Source organism: Amblyomma americanum, chromosome 6, assembly GCF_052857255.1.
Source record: "Amblyomma americanum isolate KBUSLIRL-KWMA chromosome 6, ASM5285725v1, whole genome shotgun sequence".
NCBI classification, from domain to species: domain Eukaryota; kingdom Metazoa; phylum Arthropoda; class Arachnida; order Ixodida; family Ixodidae; genus Amblyomma; species Amblyomma americanum.
Genome location: NC_135502.1, coordinates 91,033,469 through 91,058,185, shown reverse-complemented (window position 1 = coordinate 91,058,185; position 24,717 = coordinate 91,033,469). Strand labels below are relative to the sequence as shown.

The 24,717-nt window shown below is 50.4% G+C and overlaps 1 non-coding gene and 1 pseudogene across 1 annotated transcript; both read right to left on the bottom strand.

Moving 5' to 3' along the window:
- Positions 1-19,338: 19,338 nt before the first annotated feature.
- On the bottom strand, positions 19,339-19,493 carry LOC144095753 (U2 spliceosomal RNA; annotated as a pseudogene).
- Positions 19,494-22,136: 2,643 nt separating this feature from the next.
- Positions 22,137-22,327, bottom strand: LOC144095737 (U2 spliceosomal RNA). Its single transcript, XR_013306759.1, has one exon. It is a non-coding gene; the product is annotated as a U2 spliceosomal RNA (small nuclear RNA).
- Positions 22,328-24,717: the final 2,390 nt, after the last annotated feature.

Here is a 24,717-nt window from a genome sequence, read left to right as displayed (position 1 = left end):
GACGTAACACATCACGCAAGCGCTATACTCGCATGACCATGAAGGCGTTTTCAAGTGGCGGTGACTTCACTGGCAGTGAGAAATCATTCGGGCGCAGTGTGCACAGGTGTTGGTGGAGTCTTTTCACGTAATGGAAAATTCAAAAGCAGAAGTTGCAAAAGCACGGACAGCTGCTCAAAACAAACGCACTAATCAGAAAGCATAAATTGGAGGTATTTTTACCCCTGCCTCAAATCCTGTCTCTTTCTTCTCCCTCTCTCTACTCTTTTTTTAAAAAAGTTACCAGCTAGTGCCGTCTAACGGCAATCATTTTCTGACACAACATCAGTGGGGATCTTTTCTATGGGTGTGCGAATATTCGAATTTTTAAAAAAGAGAATTGAACATCCTTCTATTAAATTCGCTTAACGAATCAAATAGTGCGTTATTTCAAACGAATTGAATTGAGTTATGGCCAAAGTTATCGAACATATTTGCGCCTCGTTAGTATGCAAACTCGCTGTATGGACAATGGACAATCCTGAAAATTCGCAGAGCCTGCTGGAGCCCATGTATTTTTGTCGCGTATGGACAACCGATGAGAACAAAATCTTGACTGCCTCAACCAGATCTTCCCTTTCCTACATTCTGAATGTAGCACACGAGTGGAGATCAGTGGGGAAGTGCCGGTGATTGAGTGATGGCTTTCTTCTCGCGGTTTCAGGCTTCACACTTTAAGGCTGCCTGTTCACGCGCTTTCCCATTTGCCATGCGGCATGGAAAGCTATGAAGAGAACTCTCTGCAATTTACCCTACGTTGAAATCCGCATTCAGCAGCTTTCTGCCGACTGAGCACGTACATGTACTACCGGGTCGTGGATGTGAACAGTCCTAGTACGAGATACGTCATCACGCGTCTCAGAGAATATCGCAACATTTTGCCCAGTTGCCACTGCAGTGCCCACCCCTATGCATACAAGCAGGAAAATTCACATTTGGGCAGGTTGATGCGGTGTCATACTGAGTCTACCAGCGCGAACGGCAAGGACTGGGAAAAATACAGGGCAAGCGCTGTATCACTTCTTTTGCCTCCTCTTCTTCCTGTTCCTTATCGTTCACGCTGGCATATTCAGTACGATGCATAAGCAGACCAAGCCACCGCGGTGGCTGAGTGTTTATGGCGCTCGGCTGCTGGCCCGAAAGACGCGAGTTCGATCCCGGCCGCGGCGGTCGAATTTCGATTAAGGCGAAACTCCAGAGGCCTGTGTACTGTGCGATGTCAGTGCACGTTAAAGAACCCCAGGTGGTCGAAATTATTCCGGAGCCCTCCACTATGGCGTCCCACATAGCCTGGGTCGCTTTGGGATTTTAAACCCCTATAAACCAGACCAAATATTAGCAGACCAAGCTGGACCGGAAATCTTTTTACTCAGAATTTTTTCTTGGAAATTCGTTATAACGGGCGACTCGTTTTATGGACAGTTTTGCGCGAGATCGAAAGTGTCCATATTAACGACGCACGACTGTAGTGCGCCGCACACAACTACGCGACTCTGCCGGTTTCTTTATAATCTCTGCTCACTAAACACACCGTATTTAACACCGCCACAGAAAAAAAGCACAGTCGAAAACTGTCGAACAAACGGCTGCGCCCGCCTGCTCGAGCCCCCGTACTTTCCCTCCCGGCGAGGGTCAAAGGCATGCATTGACAATGGGAGACATGCTTGGGCGATATGATGACTGAAGACACGCCATTATTCGAGAAACGTGAACAAATTATATGGAACGTTTTCCGAAACCCGACGATACCGTGAGGGCACTGAGTTGATGGTTCGCCCTAAGGAAATGAAGCGGCCTGCTTATCCCTCACCCTGAGCTGTATTCGTCGTGGGAGATCGCACCAATATCGCCAATGACAAGTCACAGTCGTCCAGGCCTTATGTTGCGCTACTCCCACCGTCAAAGACCATGGCACTTACGGTCGGCAGTAAGTTGCAAGCTTCAACGCTAGAGGGCGATAGTTGTTCAGAAAGAAAAAAAAACAATGAATACCGGTAGGCGGTGATGTTCCCAGAAAAAGAGCTGCTTCTTGGAGCGGCTCTGACAATAGCCTTGCTGACGGCCTAAAATTTGTCTCCGACAGTGACACTCGGCTCGCTGACTTCGCGTGCGAGCTGAAGACGGCTTCAGATGATGACGAAAGCGACGGTGAAGACTGTGGGTTTCTCAGTAGGCACAGGCCACTACCCACCGCGGGTTCGAGCTTCGCGCGAGCCAAGGGCCCCGATCAGCCGTCACCACACGCACCCTGGGGCACCGCTGCGGCGGCGTTCAACCTCTGAAGAGAGGAGAGCGGCTCGCCGCAAGAAACAGGCCTCCAAGTTCACAAAGGAGACGTTTATTGACGCCGTCCTCCAGCGGTACATACACACGCTCAACAGTCACCCCGTCCCGGGGCGCGCTCAGAGCAAGGCTCCGGTGCGCGCTCGGGGCAACAAGAGAAATGCGCGCCGCTAGCACGCCGCTGCAGGAGATTGTCCCCGCGGCAGTGCTGTGATCTCTCTCGTGTCGGTCGTTGGGCCGTTTGCGAGAGAGAGTGGGCAGTCAACGCAAGGTGCGCCTGTCAGAGGTCGTTGGACCCCTGGACAGGCTCGAGCCGCGGTGGATCGAGGACCCACGCAGGCGAGCTCGAGTATGAACTGGTCCGAACGGCAAAGGCCGGCCCGGACGAACAGTAACGTACGCACCTTACGCTGTCTCGGAGGGGTCTCCTCTCTCTGGGCCCCGCTCGGAAGGTCGCGCGACCACCCCAAACGGGTCCCGAATTCTCGCCAAAAGTCACCAATGGCAAAGGCCCTTGGGAAGCCGGGGGCGGAGCTGCGGCCGAATGACAGCGATTAGCCACCAGCCGTCTCTCCGCCGCCCGAGGCGGGAGAAAGGGAAAGAGAGCGACGCGGGATGCCGCGCAGACGCCACGGCGGGAATCTAGCAGGCTTCCCACATCCTCCTCTCCTTAAATGCCCTCCTACCCATCGGCGGAAGCGTGCGGCAAAATAATAAAAAAATAAAAAAATTAATCCATATAAAACTACCACACTTCAGTTCCAGCCATACCCCAAAAGACAAACAAACAAGAACAGAAAACAAACAACACTTGCATACGTTCCAAGGAGAAAAAAAACTAACTACACTGTACACTGTACACAAGGCCAGCTTACAGGTGGCCTGCAGCCTCATAATGTTCGGTGGCGAGGCCCAATGGGCCTGTCGGCGGCCAACTCACGCTTTTGCTGCCTTCAGGGTCCCGGTAGACGATTTATTGACGGCGGTCCCATGTTATCCACAAGGTCATCACAGTTGAGCGTGAGGAAGTTGACGACGCTCGACGATCCCGAAGAGGACCCGCACGGGAAAGGGTGCTGTCCTTCCTGCCCCGTTCTCGGCGTTGCCTTTGTTCTTGGGAACACGCACATCATCCCAGGCACGCACCGGCACGGAAGCGGACATTGATCAGTCACAACGACCCGCTTGTCGGAATCGTTCCGAGGCGCCGTGGCAGGGGTCAAAGGACACACTCTTCAGACGCACTCTTCACGCTCCCCATAGCCACACAAAGACCATGCTGCGAGACACTCGCTCCTTAACGAGCAAACCACTCCCCAGCCGGAAGGGGAGACTTTCGCCGACCCCTCCGCGAACCAACCGGTCCCGTGTTCTTCCTCGCCGCACCCGTGGGGTCAGAACATAAATGAAAAGAAGGCGCGCTGTACAAAAGAAGGCCATCTCTGCGCTACAAGAAAAGTGCAATCGCGAGTAGGCTGAACTTTACATATGTACAAGTCTGGTTTAAAAAAAACTGAACGCCAACGCAAACGTATATTACATATGTACAGATCTCGGAACGTTAGGAGAAACAACGAATAAACTGGAAACAAAAACATGCTACAGACTGACTAAAACAAACAAACGACTAAATAACTGCACAAGGCTGGAACTGAGCATGCGGAAAACAAACAAAAAAAAGAAACCGCCGTGCTTCACCTGGGGTAGGGCCCGACGAGAAAGCTCGCCGGCTAGCTGAGGCTGCGTGCCATCGGTTGCGGAAGAGTCCGCCATCCGGCATCAATCACATCGGTGACCTTCGCCTCAGATTGTACCGGTGCTCGGTACGGTTGCGTTCCGCAGCACCAGTTGTGCCTTTGCGCTTGCTTGTGATACCAATGGGTACCGACGCAAACTCGTCAGACCGTGACGCATAGGCCTTCAGGTCTGCGATGTGGGCACGGCTGGTTTTCCCCGTAAGGGGATCCTCCAGCAGGTACGCGAGCGGCGACCAGACTCTAACCACTCGGTACGGACCAAGCCACTTAGGAGCGAGCGAGGCTGAGAACCCCTTGCTCGCATCACTAAGAACGTGGTTGCGCTTGAGGACAAGATCGCCCGCCTGAAAAGTCAGGCTGCGGTGCTTGCGGTCATACTGAGCCTTCTGTTGGGCTCTGGCTGCCGCCAAACTCTGCCTTGCTCTATTGAGAGCCCGACCAAGCCGGTCCCGAAGCGTCGACGCATAAGCAGAGCAGTCTGCCCGCGTCTGCTCAACACCCTCTCAATGCTAAGGCCTCTCCACCGGCCGCGTGACGTCACGCCAAGGGACCGTGCAGGCCCCGCGCTCCGCGATTTCAGCGCGCCGCGCCCGTCTGCACTATTCGGGTACTGCCGTACGTAGCTGCCTTATAAGTGATTCCTTCATTTTCATTTTTGTCGTTGCTGCAGAAAAGAAATTCGCTAGTTTGTGCGCGCCTTAGGCTATCATTTTATCTGCTTTATATATTTTTTTTATTGCAGAACACCTTATTGTCAAGAAAGTTCGAGCTGCTAATACAGTTTTTTATAATAAACAATTTAGCATACGGCCGCCAATTTCGCATTATTGGTCATTATAATAAAAAATTGATTAGTTAATTTCAATTAATCATCTAATTATTAGGTTCTATCACGTACATGATGTCTGCCGTGCGGTAAAATCCATCCGCACAGACCGCACATGCGTATATCTAGTTGTTAAAGTAGAAGTTCGTGAACATTGAAAAAAAAAACACCGTCTACTGCGCATTGTGTTAGTTTTATTCTGTATTGTGTTTTGCTTAAAGCTTTCACACACAGCAATAATGACACTCACAATAATGTTGCGCTGTTGAGTATTTGTACAGCTAATCTGACCCTTACAATAAAAAACGACGAGACACCAGCAATGAAGTGTGCGCAAAGCATTTTTATTGCTTGGGAATAAAACTTACTTCTTCTTAAGCGTTGCTGCTTTCCGGGCTGCGGCCTTCTGCTGCGCATTGTCTTGTATGGCATCATTTCTTAGTTTGCAAAAGTTGTTTAGAACAACGTTGGTTGCAACGCGTACTACCAAGCGCAGGAGAGTTTGTGCAGTGTGGCCATTTTCACATGTCTCAATGTCGTGTTCGTCCAGGAGGGAAATCGTCTGTGAAATCACGACACCACGTTGATTTCTACAGGAGAGAAAATCTTCCGCGGTTGCTCCAAAAGACAACTTCTCTGCAACTAGTTTAGTCATCAGTACCATGTGAACTGTGCATGGCTGGGGAAACTTCAGCCCTCCTCTCGACAGGTTAGCTATCATGGCAGTATTTTCCGCTTCGATCTCTCGATTTTCAATCACCAATGTGCTGAAGCAAGCAGAACATGAAAGCTTCTTTAAAGCAGCATGAGCAGCGTATCCTGCAATGTAGACAATAGCATCCATGTCAGAGTGGGCGTGTGTAATATCGTCGTCGCTGACAGCCACAGAAAAGTTGCATGGGACAAGATCCTCACTTACGTCTTCAAACTCTGTTTCCTCGCGTGGAAATGTCAAAAGTTTTTGAAGACGAAGCTTCTTCTCACATTCGTAGAGCTGACGCACGGAAATGTGGTACTGTGATCCTGCCAGCTGGCGGTAACGGCCGAACCGGTCTTCTAGCGCATCCGTCTGAAATTTGCCCAGCAGTACGTACTTGAAGTGAAGTTCTTCTAAGCAGTAGCGCGAGAGTTCTACCAGAGAATAGCATGTCAGTCGCAAAGCACTGTGAGTCTCTTTCGTCAGCGAGCCACTGGTGATGTTTATTCTTGCCCAAGCGTCCAACCAGTCCACAACGCCGCTCAGGAAAGCTAACTGTGTGTCATCAACAGACCTTACAGGGTCTTGCATGCTGTCCCTTAGCCTCTGGCCTTTGCAAGGGGTCTTAACATTGACTATTTGCCACCATGTGAGGATAACGTCAATGAAAAGAGCAGTCGACTCAGCTTGAGGAATCTTGAACGCGGAACCATGTGTCCTGAGGGCATTTGAAACAAACTGATTAATGACGTCGAGAGCGAGCTTTACATTTTGCCGCTCCATTGAGGTTGGATTCACGGCTTTTGCGTTCAGTCTGTAAGCAGCCTTCACAAGCGACGTCTTCTCTGAAGAATAAAGCTGCCGCACAGCTGCGAAAGAAGCAGCTTTCATACGAGGAGGCCCTTCGGGCATTGCTCCACTCAAGTCCATTTCAGGGAAATAGAGGCATGTTCCAGGGTTTTTCTGGTTAATCCAATTGTTCCTAATGCACTTCAAGAGATGCACAGGATCGACCACGTAGAAAAGAGGGCGAGCGTTATCGGCTGGATGGGGATAGACAATGCTCACCTGAGGACTTGTAGCAAATAACGACATCATCTTGCGGTTCAGAGCATTGTTGTCCGTTATCACAGCGATAATTTTGAGCCCCATTTTCTCAACATTAATGATTATGTTCTTAGCATGCTCGTGCAAAATTTCTGCGCTCAGTTTGCTCACAGGTAATATGTGAATGACGTCCTTGTTTGCAGAAAGGAGTGATTGTACCATGAACACATGGGCTGTTGTTGCTGGTTCCGTTGAATGAACCGACGATCCTACTATTGTGCCCCCTTTGTAGTCGAAGTATGGTTTTATGTGGATCTCATCGATCATCAGGGTCACTGTCTTCTCGTGGTCTTTCATTGATTTGACTCGTTCTCGGATGTAGGAGAGACAGTGCGGTTGATTTTGCTCCACAAGAGGGTCAGCTTTGTAATTTGAGCAAACACGGCGCAGTGTGGAAGGATGGGGCAGAATGATTCTTGATGCAGCTCTTGTGAAGTGATATGCGTGAGGAGAAATTGAATTCAAAATACTGGCGAATACCAGCAGCTCTGCGCTATACACATGCTGTTTCGCGAGGAGAAGCTCTATCTGCTCAACCAGAAATTTCAGCAAAGAAGACTGTTCTTTCGTCGTATCACTGTCCTCAATGAGGTCTGCAAGCAGTGAACCGACAAACTGCAATACTTTAGTATGTTTCGACTCTTTCGTCACCTCAGGTATATTATGCAAGCCTATCTCGAGTTCTTCTAGCAGCAAGGACAGGCTGGAGGTGTCGCATACTTGAGCTGGCAGAATCCTGCCTGAAGGAAGCGACAGAAGCTTCACTCCATTCAAGAAAACAGAAAGTGACAGATCAGGGAGAACTACCAAGGCGCATTTCACATTAGGTGAAGGATCATTCTCGATGAGAAGGAACCTAACGCACTGCTCATCGACAGAAACGGTCCAGAATTTCGTGTTGCAGATTCCAGGCAACTTAGATTTGAACTCCTCGTAAGATGAAACTTTGTTTCTTTTCTGTTCAAGCTCATTAGACTGAAGTGACTTCCTCATAGCCTCCTGCAAAGCAGCGTTTTCCCTTCTTGCTTTTTTCGTCTCTGGCGATTCACTCCGTCCAGGCGTTGAGGACAAGTATTTTGGGCAGTTTGGAAAAACAGAAGGCGCCGCATCAATCTTCAACTGTAGCCTGTCACGCTTCACCTCTATTATTTTCCCTGTCAGTTCATCTTGGTGTGACAACGTCGTAATGAAGTCGCCTGCGTGGAAGTGCAGTTCACACACCTGCACGAGAAAATGAAGCAAGGCCATTCGCCATGACTCTCCATTGCCTAAAACACTAAGTAAAAAGAGTCTGAATAGTGAACAGCTTTTACATATTTACACAGCTTTTACACAAGCCTTATGCACATCCACAGAACTAAATGCTTCCTGGACAATTCATACATAAGTGTAAGAAGTGATATCATTGCCTACAAAGACAGCATGCCTTTCCGGGAGCGACAGCTCACAACTAAGATAATTACCAGCGCCTATTAAGCAATATTTCAGAGTCTTACCCTCGAATGCTCTGTAGGTGTGAAATCCTTCCGTGGAATGGCTCGCAACCAGGCTTTTCTTCGTACTTCGTCTCTTGGGAAGCAATAAACACGTACTTTGGGACCATTCTGGTAGTTCCCGCGGCACCCGGGAACACAGCACCGGCCCATGTTTCACGAAGTTGCACTCGCTACACGGCAGGCAATCAGTTTCCCATTCGTGCGCTAGCACAGGTACGCACGCCACACAAGAAACGGCCACACGAAACAGACACAGCCGTGCGAGGAGCGAACGGAAATGCACCCAACGCCAGGCTGAAAGACTCAAGCAGCAGCTAGACGCTCACTGCAAGACTGCGTTCGTGTCTGTGCTTGCCCGGGCAAGCGCGAGCACATCGAGGGAGACAACCGAGCGGAGCGGAGCCGCGCTTGGTGAGCAGCCTGACCGGACACTTGGCGTGACGTAGCGCGTGTGGAAAGGAGGGCCTGGAGAGGCCTGAAGAAAGTATTTAGAGGGTGTTGGTCTGCTCATCCCCGAGCTGGCTCTGCACGACGTTTGACATCGGATTCGCCAGCTCCCTCCCAAAATTGAGGAAGGCGGGAGAGAAACCAGTTGAGCGATTCTCCGCGGTTCGAATGGCGAACGCAAATTCGCTCAAATGGTCTGCCCAGTCCTTTTGACACTCGGCAAAGGCCGCCAGCATTGGCTTGAGCGTTCGGTTGATTCGCTCGGTCAAGTTGGACTGGGGATGGTAGGGTGAAGTGGTGTAGTGCTCGATTCCGAGGGAACGGCACGTGTTACCGAACACCCGAGCGGTGAAATAGGACGCATTGTCCGTGATCAGTCTTTCCGGAAAGCCGAACCGACAGAACACTTCCTGGAGTTTATCCAGCACCGCTCGTGCTGACACTTTCCGAAGCGGGTACAACTCGACCCATTTGGAAAAATGGTCAGCTACTACCATCAGGTGAATGAACCCCTGCTTACTCCTGGGGAAAGGCCCCATCAGATCGCAGGTGGCCATCTGCCACGGACGCACACTGTCAATTGGTTTCATCATTCCGGGCGGCTTGCCGCCCCTTGACTTCACCGCTTGACAGACATGGCAGGAACGGCAATAGCGGAAAATGTCACGCTTCATGCCGGGCCACGTCACCGATTGACTCAGTTTTGCAAAAACTTTGGAGCCACTCAGGTGACCGGCCAGTGGTTCGTCATGAGAAAATCGCAACAGTGCGCCTCTCAGACTTTTGGGGATAACCACCTTGAACGGGTCAATGGACTCATCATCGGTGGCTATGTATTTCAGCACGAGCCCGTCATGGCCCAGCAAATATGAATCCCCCGGGGCTCGCCACGACCCACGCTGGCTTTCACCCCCTGCGCCCGCTACAATACAAGTAGCGTCCCGGCGCTCCGTCTCCCTGAGACCGTCGCTCATCTCGTGACACATGGGGTCATTTTGCTGGGCTTTCAGCAGCTCTTTCCGGCTGAAAACGATTCCTGTTACCCCAGAGGGGGGCCTGGTCTCGTCCCCCTTCAGGTTTGCAGCCAAAATTTCCGCTCGCGACGGCGTCTCCGAGGCGCTCACGCGGAGCTTTGCCTCTCGCCCGCTTTGCGAAGCGCTGCATGCCTGGTTAGCGGAATGGGTTAGCCCGTTTGCGGGCTCCCCCTCCTTGCCGCCCGGCGGCTCGTCCGCTTTTTCGCCCGCTCCGCCTGCTGGCGTCAAGACGCCGCTGGCGAGTGGGGCACGGGATAGCGCGTCAGCTACCACGTTCGTGCTCCCCTTTCGATACTGCACCGAAAAGTCGTAATGCTGTATCAGGAGAGCCCAGCGCGCCAGCCGACCCGCAGGCTCGCGGAGCCGCATCAGCCAACTGAGCGCACTGTGGTCTGTCTGCACCACGAATTGCATTCCGTCAAGGTAGACGTCGAATTTCCGCAGTGCAAACACGATGGCGAGGCACTCCTTCTCGGTCACGGAATAATTCCTCTCCGAGGGTAGCAAGGAGCGGCTGGCAAAGGCCAGCGGCTGCAGCACGCCATCGAAATCCTGTAGGAGAACTGCTCCTAAACCCAGATCGCTCGCGTCAGTGGACTACGAACTGTATGGTCAGGTCGGGTAGCCTGAGCTGCGCTGTCTCGGCAATGGCACTAGACAGGAGGCGAAAGGATCGCTCTTGCTTAGGCCCCCATTGCCACGCGGCAGTCTTTCCCAACAGCTTGGTCAAGGGTGCCTGCACGCGGGCACAGGACGGGATGAACGACCGATAGAAATTGGCCATTCCCAGAAAACGGCGGAGGCCGCGTACGTCCTTGGGCACGGGAAACTCGAGTATGGCTCGGAGTTCGTCCACATCGGGCTCAATGGAGCCCTCGCCCAGCGTGAACCCTAGCAACTGAACTCGGGTCCGCGCTATTTGGGCAGCGACTGCGCTCCGGCCTCAGAGGAGGCTTGGGCGGGCTGCACGAACGCAGGAGGCAAGGCGCCCAGTTCGATGAGCGGCGCGGTTTCCACAGGGAGCCGGGCCAGCGCCTCACCGTTCCCAAAGCAGAATTGACTGCTCGCGGGGCACGGCTGCTGCTGTGCAGGACGGCCGGTTGCGGCAGCGTCGCACGCACCGCTTTCGCACGGGGCGCAAAGCACGCACAGCGGAGGCATGTCATTGGCGGGTGCACCGCAGGGTGCTCCCGATACAGCTCCAATGGGAGCTGCGTGATCGACGTTGGGGGTTGTAGCGCCGTATGCCCCAATGGGGGCCGCGGCCAACAACCATGTTGGGCTATTCGAAGAAACAGCCGCCAACGGATCAAAGGACGCTACGACTTCTAAGGGAGCCGACACGTAGCTGCCGAGTGCCCCGATGGGGGTGGCAGACATGGTGCGCAAGCGTGATCGTCAAGGCGACCTGCTCGGCAAATGTGCTATCAAAGGCTAAGAGCCAGTGACTTAGCACGTTGGGCGCCAGTCGTGGGTTTCTCAGTAGGCACAGGCCACTACCCACCGCGGGTTCGAGCTTCGCGCGAGCCAAGGGCCCCGATCAGCCGTCACCACACGCACCCTGGGGCACCGCTGCGGCGGCGTTCAACCTCTGAAGAGAGGAGAGCGGCTCGCCGCAAGAAACAGGCCTCCAAGTTCACAAAGGAGACGTTTATTGACGCCGTCCTCCAGCGGTACATACACACGCTCAACAGTCACCCCGTCCCGGGGCGCGCTCAGAGCAAGGCTCCGGTGCGCGCTCGGGGCAACAAGAGAAATGCGCGCCGCTAGCACGCCGCTGCAGGAGATTGTCCCCGCGGCAGTGCTGTGATCTCTCTCGTGTCGGTCGTTGGGCCGTTTGCGAGAGAGAGTGGGCAGTCAACGCAAGGTGCGCCTGTCAGAGGTCGTTGGACCCCTGGACAGGCTCGAGCCGCGGTGGATCGAGGACCCACGCAGGCGAGCTCGAGTATGAACTGGTCCGAACGGCAAAGGCCGGCCCGGACGAACAGTAACGTACGCACCTTACGCTGTCTCGGAGGGGTCTCCTCTCTCTGGGCCCCGCTCGGAAGGTCGCGCGACCACCCCAAACGGGTCCCGAATTCTCGCCAAAAGTCACCAATGGCAAAGGCCCTTGGGAAGCCGGGGGCGGAGCTGCGGCCGAATGACAGCGATTAGCCACCAGCCGTCTCTCCGCCGCCCGAGGCGGGAGAAAGGGAAAGAGAGCGACGCGGGATGCCGCGCAGACGCCACGGCGGGAATCTAGCAGGCTTCCCACAAGACAGTGACGCGCTGAGTAGAGCACGTTAACTACTAATAATGAACCTTGTTTGTGTTAGGACGAAGCAACGCGTACGCACTTTGCCGTGGGTTAGAGTGTATCCTACAAAAATTCATTTGCACTTAAGCCTGCTTATGAGAGGAAATGCCTTTCCCTGGCCACTCTTTCTCTCTCCATTTTTCATTTTTTTTATTTTATTTACTTTTTGATATTATCCTTTTATTTTTGCATTTCTAAGCTTTTATTTTTGTTTTATTCTCATCTTTATTTTTCTGTTAAAATTTTTCATCTATTTTTATTTTTTCCATTTTTTATTTTATTTGATTGACAGGTGGACCGGTAACTTGTACAGGTTTCCTGCGGACAATTCATGTGCACACTCACGAACCAAGAAAGACTTTCATCTTAAAATAAATACGGTGCATTTCTGTCCGTTGTAACCGATTACTGTGGCATGCACTGATAAGGGAACCACCCTCAAGAGAAGCTGTTTCTTTTTAAATTTTCGCGCTGACTTAAAAACAAAGCAATCAAGTAACGTATTTTCAGAATGAGAGTTATATAAAAAAAATTAAGACTACTTCAAATAATTTGGCGACATTGGTGCGTTTTTCGGGAATTAATTCAGCAGCTAGAGGGTCAATAGTTTGGGTTCCATCCATGGCAAGCGTCTTTAGAGTCAACCAGGGCAACAGTCAACTCCGAGCAGCCGGCTAGCGAGAACCTCAAGCGATTCTTCTGGTGGTGGCCACGAGATTGAGACGCTTTCTCATTTTTACTGCGGCTGTCACTTTAGTAATAAAACGCAAAAATAAGGTTTCGTACGACTGTTGCAAACATTTTTATTGTTCGTTTGTTCCGATTGGTGAGCATGGAGGAATAGGCAGCACATTTGGTTGAAATTGAGATCAGAAAGAGCCATAAGCCGAAGCGAACCCGAACCTCCAAAAGGGAAATTTTGTTACCAACACGACGCAAAAAATACTGATTCGGAATGGGAGTAAAATCGAGCCAAGTTACACATATGCCTTCTCAATTGACGACGGGGATACAATCGGTAGATGGGCCGGTTTTATTTCCCAGAGTCTAAATACATTTCTAGGCCATCGAAATTCAAACCGTATGTGTCGTTTTGAAGTGACCATGTCAGTACACTCGGGTTTAGTGTGTAAGAGCTTTGATCTATAGTTTTCCTGACCATATTATTGCGTCCTTTCTTGCTTACTTTTTCACTTCTTGCACCTCAAAACATCAATTCCGCGTCGCAGATGCGCAATTTTCACAAAAGTACTCATTTTCAACAACATGCTGTCATTTGACATCACCAACTATACGGACATTGTAGCAGATCGGCTGTCCGTGTAGTGGTGTGAACAAAGCGAGATCACTTCGAAACAAACATCCAGCTCCGAGTATTATTCTTCGCACACAGCCTCCCGCACGCACCCATGCACCATTATACGCGGTTGTCGCTCGCAGCACTTCCTGCGAGCGCTGCAATTCTTACCCGCACATTCCCTTCGCCTATTCTACTCGCTGGATCGTCGCGCCATTACGAAATAGCCGGCGCTAAAGAAAATAACTCTTCTTGAAAGGCTGGGAGGTAGCGGAAGTTGCCGGGGGAGCCACTATTCCACTCTTCTTTCCCTACACACTTCGTATAGTTGCCCGTATCGTGTCGAGCTAGCCTCTGACGATGTGGGGAAAAAAATAAAGAAAGAATAGACAGAAAAGAAGTCGAAGCAGAGCCGACCCCGCAGAGAGGACGCACCGAGAAATCATCTTCGGGCGAGATAAGTCCTCCTTTTTGGAGGGCCGAAGATGCGGTTGCTCCTAATGAGGCATTGAGGACACTTCTTTCACACGTATACCACTATGTACGTGGAGAGCGGGGGAGCACCTAGCGCCGCCTCGCGGGCTTCAGGGAAGGAATAAGAACCTAAGCGCATCTCCTACGCGCGCACATACAGGCGCACTACACACGTACACGCGCGTTATACGAGGGGAAAAATCGTGGCGCTCTCCACGGTTCGACTGCGCTTCTCTGGAGCACCGCCGTGCGCGATGTGATTCCGCTCTCATCGTTCTCTTGTTATACGCCCCCCTGCTTTTCGCCGCTTCGTAGGCGCGAGCTCCTCGGATCCGAGCGGCGGACCCTCATATAGAGACGCAAGCGCTTGTGCGAGTACACGTATCTGTGCTTCTTGTTTCCGACGGCTCCTCTCGCCACCGAAGTTCGAGATTTGCCCATTGTCGTCGCATATAAGACGGGAAGATATGAGAGGGTAAAAAGGGAGGGAAACTAAGAGAGAGAGAGACGGCTGCCGGAACGCTGCGTAGAAGTTTTGGCTGCTGGGCTTTCCGCATGAATGCCGAAGCTGCGAACACCCGAAACCATTGTACGGCGACGAGGCCTTCTCAAACTATTTTTTTTTCTTCTGCTTCGAGAGAGAGATTGCGCCTCGAAGCGCCTCTTATTTTGTTTGTTACACTGCTGTGTATCGTCCTTGGCGGCGCTTTTTATGTGTGCGACCCTCATCAGCTTCGTTCGTATACACGCCCTGTAAGTTAATTTTTGTGTTCTGGTGTTTTCACGTTCGCTCTGGTTTGAAGAACGGACATGGTAGAAAAACGGCAAGAAATGGGTGGGAGATGAAAATGTGGATCATGTTTTTCATCAAACCAGTTTCCGCAAAGGTTTGGTTCTGTACGCCAACTGTGAGAAACAACTTTGAAGTCAGTGTGTCTTCACATTAGTTTATTTGTTGTTATGCATAACAATGGACCCACTTTTAAGCGTATATGTAGAAACGGAAACAGCGATTTTCTTTTTTTTTTTTTTTGAAGCGATGTTTATTGCCTCAGGGCATAAAAACTATGAAGTGAGGGATGAGTAAGATGGTTAAATAAATGAAAAAAGGTGGGCTGATTTGATGAAATCAAGAAGTGAACGATGATATGGACCCGGTGTCCATGCAATATAGGAATCCGGATTGTCCGGTGAGAGTCCCACTGCCGCCAGGTGCCGAATTCTCTTCGGCTTCAGCGCCGGGCAGTCCCACAACAGGTGGTGGATGTCCGCCTCACAGTCTCTGTTCTTGCAGACTGGATACCCGGGGCGGGGATACAAATCTTTGAAATGCGGCCACTTGCGTGTCACAGCTGGAGTTAGAGCAACCCCGACCCGTATCCTCCGAAGCGCAACCTCCTCTGCACGGGTAAGACCACGGGGGAGGGTTACCGCACACGGAGGGATTTCTTACAGCGATTTCTTAGATGGATTGCGAATTTGTGCGTCGGGCACACCAGTGATGAGGAGGAAGAAGAGGAAAGGCAGGGAGGTTAACCGAAAGATTAATCGGTTTGCTACCCTACACGGGGGAAAAGGAGTGAGGGGATAGAAAGATGAAGGAGAAAAGAGAGTCACTATGAAAGTCAGCGTTCGTAAAAGTCACAGCCTATCGTGCAGGCCAGAAGTTCGTAAGAAGCGGAGCAGTGCCTTGGAGGCCTTTACCGCCGACGATCGCCGCGGCCAGTGGCCGAGAATCTTCATTTCTGTCAGTGGGTGTGGATCTAGACAATCCAGCGCACGGCAGAGCGACTGCCTTTAGGCGACATAGGCAGGGCAGTCACAAAGAATGTGGGATATAGTCTCGCCACACCCGCAGATGGCACATGCAGGGCTGTCAGCCATACCTATTAAGAAGTAGTAGTGCTTGGTGAAAGCAACACCAAACCACAGGCGACACAGCAAGGTTTCTTCACGTCGTGGTAGGCTGGATGGAAGCCGAAGCTTCAGATCTGGGTCCAATGCTTTTAAACGTGAATTGGAAAATTGACCGGAATTCCACGCGGTGAGCGTTATGTCCCTCGCAAGAGCGCGAAGCCTGCCCGTTGCGTCTGATCTCGAAAAGGGGATCGACACAAAATCGCGGTCTTGCTGAGCATTCCGCGTGTCCTCATCCGCGCGGTGATTGCCTGCTATGCCGCTGTGCCCCGGTAGCCATTGGTAGATAATTTCGTGCCCTTCATTTATGGCACATTGATGTAGTTGTCGGATTTCCGCGACTAGTTGTTCATGGAGTCCACGGCGAAGAGAAGCTTGTAAGCCTTGGAGGGCAGCTTTTGAATCGGTGAAAATAGACCACTGCTGAGGGCGCTGCTGATTGATGTGTTCAATGGCGAAATGAAGAGCGGTGAGTTCTGCACCCGTCGAAGAAGTATGGTGAGCTATCCTAACTCTAATTTCTGTAGTCCTTGCGGGATTACCACGGAGCCCGAAGGACTGGTAGGGTTCACTGAGCCGTCGGTGTAGACGTGCACCCGGTTTGCAGGGTGCTCATGGAAATATTCAAGAGTGACTTGTTTTAGTTCTATCGGCGATAAATCGATCTTCTTCTTGATGCCAGGTATTCAAAAAGCACACGGGGAAGCAAAGTGGCGAGGACGGTCTAGAGGCGGCCGGGTGTAAACTGGGGCGGCAGAATGGCGCGATGTGCATCAATGGCGGTTGTAAACGATGTGCGCGGCCTGGTAATATGTAGACTGGCAAGATAGTGAAAAGGAACTCTGGATATGTGCCGAAAATGTGCCCTCAGTGCGCCAACTGTTAGGTAGGTAGGTATTGGATGCTGCTGTGCAATGAGTACAGATGCGGCCGTAAAGGCAGATTTCGGCAATCCTTGGCAAGTCCGGGGAGCTTGAACTTGAACGCTTTGCAGACTTCGTGTCGTGTGTTTGTTTTTCGAATGTTTCTGAGTGCAGGGAGGCTGTAGCGAAGAAATACCATGAATAAGGCGTTGTAGAGCTGCATCATCGACCGCACTGGCACTCCCCACGACTTTCCCCCAAGAAATGCCAGAACGTGAGAAATTGCTGTTAGTCTTTTTTTCATGTATGAAATATGGGGTGTCCATGGTAGATTTCGATCTTGATACATTTCATGATGATTACTTCCAGAAACCGATGGCTCTTTGCGTAGGGTATTGCTATGCCGTTTATGTATACGGTATAATGAGACATGTTCTTGCGTTCAGAGGCAACAATTAAGCGAGCCCTTTTCGGTTGAAATCTGTAAACCTTGCAGATGGAGGTAGGCCGCAAGAATGCTTGACGCCTTTTGAAGTCTTGCTCGAACTTGTGGGCGCGTAGCTCCAGCTGCCCTGATACAGATGTCATCCGCATAGATTGAGAATTGCGCCGACTGTGGTAGTGTATCGACAAGCCCTACAAATGTAAGGTTGAACAGCGTTGGGCTAAGCACTCCACCCTGCGGTATTCCACGGGAAGTGAAATGAGAAGGTGTTGGGCCATCCTCCGTGTGTACAAAGAGAGATCTGTTCGATAAATAACTACGTATCCAGCAGAATACGCGACCACCAAACTCGGCAGCCTCCAGAGCGTCCAAAAAAGCCTGGTGAGTTACATTGTCGTATGCGCCCTTTAGATCCGGAACAGCGCCGCAGTCAAGCGCTTCAAATGTTTTTGGCGCTGAGCGGATGACATCACGTCGACCATCTTGTCAATTGAATAGCGTCCACGTCGAAACCCGGACATTATAGCCAGATATATACGGCAGCGCTCCAGGTACCACCCAATGCGTGCAGGTACCATCGTTTCCAGTAGTTTGCCAATGCAGCTCGCCAGTGCAGTTGGACGGTATGATGTCAGGTCAAGAGGCGATTTTCCTGGTTTCAGGAGCGGAACTAGACGACTGGACTTGCACTCTTCTGGAACTGCGCCCTCATTCCATGCTTTGTTGTAATACCCCAAAAGGACACGCCTAGCCTCTTGTGCAAGGTTTGCAAGTGCAGAGTATGGCACACAGTCGGGTACCGGCGATGATGACCGTCTGCAACAAGCCAGCGCGGCATCAAGTTCGTCCACGGAGAACGGAAGGTCCATCGTGTGCTAGATACGATAGGAGCCTATAGTGGATGCCACTTACATAGCGAGTAACTTCTTTGTTGCAGCCGTTGAGCCATCCAGTACCAAGTTCCCATTTTTGACAGACAGGGAATATTGGGTCAAAATAAAATTTGCCAGCACAACTGATAACCCCGTCACAGAGCTTTTGTAACAAGTCCCATTCCCTACAAAGGCGATTATTTCGGAACACGATCACAGAGCTTACACACTTTCGCGCTGAAAACGAGGACGGCGAATACTCTTGCAAAGTGATTATGGATGATGTCAGAAAGTTTCCTTGATATGGTCAGCGCGGCTTCGACATATAGGAGAGGAGGTTCGGCGATGGCGTACATGTATAGAGCATCCACTTCCCATGCAAGAGGACCGGGGTTCGAATATCAGTGCCGCGCGATCCTGCGCCGGATAAAAAAAAAACGCGTGTCGATCAAATTGCATAACCAGGCCTGGGGCGTGGCCTGATCTCGGTGACCAGAACCGACAACGCACTCTCTCGCCAGAAAAGGATGTGGCCACTTTGGTGCGATACCTGGCCTCAACTTCCTATATCAATACATCAATAAACCCTAGGCCTTTAGTCCCGAGCGGCCGCGGAGCAACTGACCGAAGCGGCGGCCAGACCTGAGACGCAGCAGGGGGTTCAAGAATCTGTGGCTCCGGACAGGCCGGCTTTGGAAACTGAAACCGGCAACATTTAACGCTACAGCCTCGTCCAGTGAGGCTAGTCTAGCGGAATGGACTTGACGGAGCTGTCAAAGCTAACCAATTAGCGCAAGATAGCCGACATAAGGAGTTTAGTACGGTGCGAATCAAGCGTGCTCTAAAGAACAAAGGTAGCCAAAAACCGGTCAAGAGGAAACTGGCCATAGACAAAACTCAGATGTATGCGCTAAGAGACAAGGAAGGCACTGTCATTAACAGTATGGATAAGATGGTTAAAGTAGGCGAAGAATTCTGCACAAATCTATACAGTAGCCAGTGTAATCAGGACGTTAGCGAGAGAGTCAGTAGAGCACAGAAACGGGGCGTCCCGCAAGTAACGAAAGAGGAAGCAAAGAAAGCCTTAGGAGCAACGCAAAGGGGGAAAGCAGCTGGTGAGGATCAGGAACCAGCGCAAGTGTTGAAAGACTGCGGGGAGATTGTGGTAGAAAAACTGGCCACCCTGTACTGCGCAATGCCCTATGACCTCGAGCGTACAGGAAGCTTGGAAGAACGCTAACATCATCTTATTCCATAAGAAAGGAGAACTCAACTACTTGAAAAATTACAGACCGATTAGCTTACTGTCCGTTGCCAATAAAGTATTTACTAAGGTAATCTGTCTGTCTGTCTGTTGTTGCCAGGAAGAAAGAAAAGGAAAATGCACAGGCCTGCTCACTGGCTCAAGCCGAGCCACAATTGCTGCCACGTGCAGAGAGTAGGAGGGTTGAAAGATGGGATAAAAAGTCAGGATAGTAAAGACGCTCTAAAGACAAGGCCGATCCCGGAGGCAGTGCAATACCGGGCCAACCGGTGGCGGAAATGAAGCAACCTTCAAACTTTCCGCCACATTTCCAAAAATAAGTCCAATTGGACCCGTAACAGATACTCTACGGGGTAATCGCTAATATTGCCACAGCTTGCTTGACGTAGAGGCCGGCGGCGAGCACAGGTGGTGATAGCAGGAGCACAAGAACACAGGTACAGGCAGGTCCGCCAGCAGCAGCGTCGTCGTCGGCACGCGACAATCGCGCTTCAATTTCTCTTCGCTACACTACCTCCCCCTATAAAGAAGCATCGTCCCGATGCTAACCCGACAGCAAAAAACACTTGGCAGGAGACCACACAGGGGCCCAGAAATCTTTCTGGCCGATGTAGAAGGCAGTGGGAAATGCAGACGATTATCACGCGCAATACGGCTTAGGCCGGACAACGTGCACAGGAGGAGGAGGAGGAAAAACATTTATTCAGAGCACAAAAAACTGGGTGGGTTAAGTACGAGAACCCATTGGTCGTCATCATAATCCGGCCCCTCTCAACCAGCGATTTCTGGTCGAGTGGGCTGTGGCTATGAAGGGTTGCCTCCCAGCGCTCATGAGTCGGATCGGGATTGCTGTTTAAGTCTGGGTTTTCTTGACATTCCCAAACCGCGTAAAAGAATGTGCCAACTGCTCCACAGAAGGGGCAGGACGAATGGTAGGTTTCTGGGTACCATTTACTCATTAGGTAAGTATTGGGCAGAGTATTAGTTTGTAGTCGCCTGATTATGTGTTCTTCATATTTACTTAGGGTTTTGTGAGGAAGAGGATATTTCCTTCTTGTGGCCTTATAGTACTCCGTAATTTCTGCGTAGCTTAGTAAGGGTGAGGGGTTGTCAACTATGTCAGAGAGAGGCTGCGTGCCAGATGCAGGAGAGCTCGAGCAGCTGTGTTGGCCGCCTCATTGCCCGTCGTTGAGAGGTGCCCTGGCGTCCAGAAGATCTGGATGTTGGAAGGATTAGACCTTTCCAAAATTTCCCAACACGGAGCGCCAACGCGGCCTCTGAGGTAATTGCGTACCGCTGCTTGTGAGTCGGACATAACCGTTGCCTCGCTGTTCTTTGATATCGCTAGTGCGATAGCTGCTTCTTCAGCCGATGTTGTGTCCACCGCTTGGATAAGGCTGCTTGCAATGATATCCCCCCGGGGTGAAACTGCTGCAATTGCCGCGACTCCGTTAGCGGGTCCAGCTGCATCGACGTAGATCGCGTCTTTGTTTCCATCCCAGCGCTTAGAGAGGTGTCTAGCTCTGGCTAGTCTCCGTCCTCTGTGTTATTCCTCATCCATGCGTTTTGATATGGGGGTGAGTCGTGATGTGTGATCTCATCTGCATGGGCATGTCGATCTTGTCAGCGACTTCCCGGGGTGGACTGATTCTCAGCTTCTGTAATATTTCCCTGCCAGGCTTAGATGTTGAGAGCCTTACAATTTGATTTACACGGTGGGCCTCTATTAGTTCGTCGATGGTGCTATGGATCCCCAGCTGTAGTAAGCGCTTAGTGGATGTGCATAAAGGGAGTCCCAGCGCCGTCTTAACTGCCTTTCGAATAATAACATCTAGTTGGTGTTTCTCCTTTTTGCTAAGCCGCAAGTACGGGGTGGCGTATGTTAGTTTAGAGAGAATGAAAGCCTGAACTAATCTTAGGGCCTCCTTCTCTCTTAGCCCATTTCTTTTCCTGATTACCCGGCGTAGCATTCTAGAGACTTGTTCGGAATAGGCTTGGTGCTGTCTGATTGTAGTGGTGTTAGTGTTGCCGCTGGGTATGATGGCTCCCAGGATCTTGATCTCTTTCTTGATCGGAATGCTCATACCCTGGACCATAATGGCGACAGAGGGAGTGGACGGCAAAAGCCCCGTATTCTGCCTCTTGCCACGGTCGATCAGGAGTAACTCTGATTTCTCGGGAGAGCACGTTAACCCATGCCTCGCCGCATGCTGGCACACGACATTCGCTGCTTCCTGAAGCCGGCCTTGAATTTCCCCTTCATTACCGCTGCAACACCAGATCGTAATGTCGTCGGCGTATATAGCGTGCTCAATGCCTTGGATGCAGTCTAGCTTCTCTGGTAGCCCACGCATGGCCAGGTTGAAGAGAAGCGGAGACAAGACCGCTCCCTGCGGGGTGCCCTTGGAACCTAGATTGAACGGAGAGGAGGTCCGATCACCAATACTTATTGACGCTTTTCTATTGGAGAGAAAGTCCCTCACGTAATTATATGTGCGGTCACCACAGTTCATGCTGTTAAGCTCATCCAGTATTCCCTGGTGGTTGACACTGTCAAATGCCCCTTTTAAATCGAGCGCAAGGATGGTCTTGACCTGCACAATTTCAGGGCGGGAGGAACGACGAGATGACGGTCGCATTCCTTCGGGCAGCACCCCGGAGATCAAGGCCACCGATGCGGCGCAGAACCGTATACGGGCGAAAGTAGCGGTTCATGAGTTTCTCGGAGAGGCCTCGACGGCGTACCGGCCCATCCCCAGGATAAAAATGGACGTCACGTCTGTATATTGTCTAAAAGACGAGTTCAGATTCCTCTTTCGTGCACCTTGAAGGCGTGGTTCAGTGACTACGCGTTTCCTTTCCTCAAATACCAACTTTCTTACCAAAATTCTGACGCAACCGTTTTTCATGCACATTCTTTTATCTGCTGAAACATTTGATCTCCGACCATTGATACCAACTGCGAAAAGAACGCAGCTTCTGAATGAAGAATCTCATTTTTGATTTCAAATACGTCCCCCGAAGGGACTGGGCCGCACGTGGCGGTAGTGCAATGCCACGGCAACCCGCGGTTTCGGAGGAGCAAGCCCCGTCACGGAACCATATCCCAAAAAATATCTAATATCCTGGGGCCCACAGGGGGCCCGTATCAGATATTAAGCTGATAAGAACAGATACATACATACGATCTTAGCCATGAGGCCGAGAAGCGATACTTCGAAGCGGCTTCACGATACACCCCTTGCGCACCGACCCCATTACTGAGGCTAGTGATGGTACCTTTATGATTGACATTTATTGCTTCCAGCTTGCCTACAGACATTGACTATAAATGGTAGCAGTGAAGTCGTCGCAAGCAGCGGAAAGTCTTTTATCCAAAAGCGACTTCTGTTCAGACTACTACCGTTTTATTGGAAAAGCCGCCGGCGTAACAGTGGTCGGCACCACGTGTCGGAAAGAGTCTGGTGGGATGCGTATAAAAATGAACTAATCACGCACACAACCTGGACACATTACTTATTGTGTAAATAGTTTGTACATATTACTTCTCCCCCTGTCCTCTATTCCTGTCCCCTCACCTCTTTCATTTCATTTCTCCATTCTGCCTGCTGTCCTTTATTTCCGCTGCCCCAGCTCAGGTGCTTCAGTATCGATGGCAGATGCCGGGGCTAGCAAAAATCTTTTCCTTCCTTTTTACTATTATTTTTAATAAAACCACTACCACCACCACCATGCGTATAAAAATCGCATCGTGGTAATTCGCGGTTCTAGTGGATGATTGGTGCATGATAGTGGATGACGAGTTAAGGAAATAATTGTAATTATTTTAATAATTGAGTAATTATTACAATGAAAAAAAATGATAATTGAAAAGGGGGTTTAAGGAGTCATAATGCTCAGAATGAAAAGTCAATGCTGAATGATGCTAATAATTTATGGTGTGTAATTGGTCAATTAATCAATGGAAACGATTAAAAAATGAAAAATGCGTTCAAAGGTGTCAAACTGCTCAGAATGGAAAGCCAATGTTTGCTGATGCTAAGTATCGGCGTAATCGTCGTGCTAATAAAAGAATCTTGTAAAAAAAATGCTTAAGAGTCGCGTCAGCATCAAATGACGTACAAAACGGCGTACGCTATCGCGTCAATTCATAAGCGCAGCACAGGAGTCCTCCATTTTTTTTTCTTGGTGCACGCATGCGCGTGTGTGTGTGTGTGCTTGTGCGAGAAAGAGAGACCGTCGATAGCGTCGAAGAGCTTAATCCTCACCTCTTTCTTGCACCAATATGGTGGCATACTTGAAACTCTGTCAGTTGCTTTTCTCAAATACTTGTTTACAACAGCGGACTTATTTCGTAGCGTGCACGAAAGTTCGCCTTCTAAAAAAATGTATTCTTTCTTCACGCTAGTTCGTTACATATTTCCCCGATGGAGACCATGTCGCCCGCACAAGCTTAATTCCTCTATTTTGGTTGTATATGTTGCTGCTTGCTACGTCAGCAAATATAGCTGCATGCGAGTAGCTGCGACTCCCCGAGCAACCGTGCACGCAGTGAATAACCTAATTAGGTTGTTTATGGTGTACTTCGGTGGAGGCCGCGCTTCTACAACAAAATCAAAAGAGCGAGATCCGGCGTTGTAATTTACAACAGCAATTCCTTCGTTGCATGTGGTGTTCATAATTTATCAGCGTGATTTTCGGAACTTTTGAGTTGTCTTTTACGTTAAAATGTGTACTACCTTGCGCATTTGTGCTTTCTATGAACCCGCCGCAAAAAAAAAAAACTGCTAAGAATAGCTTCGATGCGTGTAGTGCAAAGATATCTCAAGAAACGCCTCTTCGTCCATACGGCACCTTGCACTTGCAGAGTGCATCTCTTTTCCGAAATTCGGTACCAAAATACCGAAATACCGAAATTCAGTATTTATTTTCGTAATGAATGTCAGATGCTACAAGCAGTGTTTTTTTTTTTTTTGCACGCTACTTCCTAACGGAACACTATGGACCGATAGAAGTTGGCCTGCGTATATCGATGTGGTGTCGCATCCAGAGGCCAGTCTCAACTAAAACGTAACTTTTGTAAAAAATAAAAGACCAAAAGCGAAATAAAGGAGTAGCCATCCCCGACAGAAACAGATATCGCAAGCAAAACGCCGGCGCAGGCGCCAGTTTATTTGAGCGGATCTCGGAGGCTACGCTACAGCGCTCTTCACAACGGAAATGTAGGCGTTATAGGAAAGAGAGGTTAGATGCTGCAGGCATACCAGGTACAAGTCATCTGCCCGTACCGCATGTGCGATGATGCCGTCGATTCCAAAAACTTACGACGTTTATAGGAGAAACGGAACACGGGGAAGCGACGGCGCCAACCGGAAGAAACAAGCCAAGCCCGGTGACGTAATGTGGGAGGGAACGCAGTCCCGTGTATCTGATCTTCATATCTTTAACTAGTTGGTTCCGGTGTATGAGTTCTGAGAAGAAAAATTGTGGGCTATTTTTAACCGCAGATATCTTTGGTGCTAAATAAGCTGGATAGATTTTTTTTTTTTTTTGCCGGAGGATAATGGGTGATCAAATATCAGTTAGCCTTTCGTTTTTCTTAC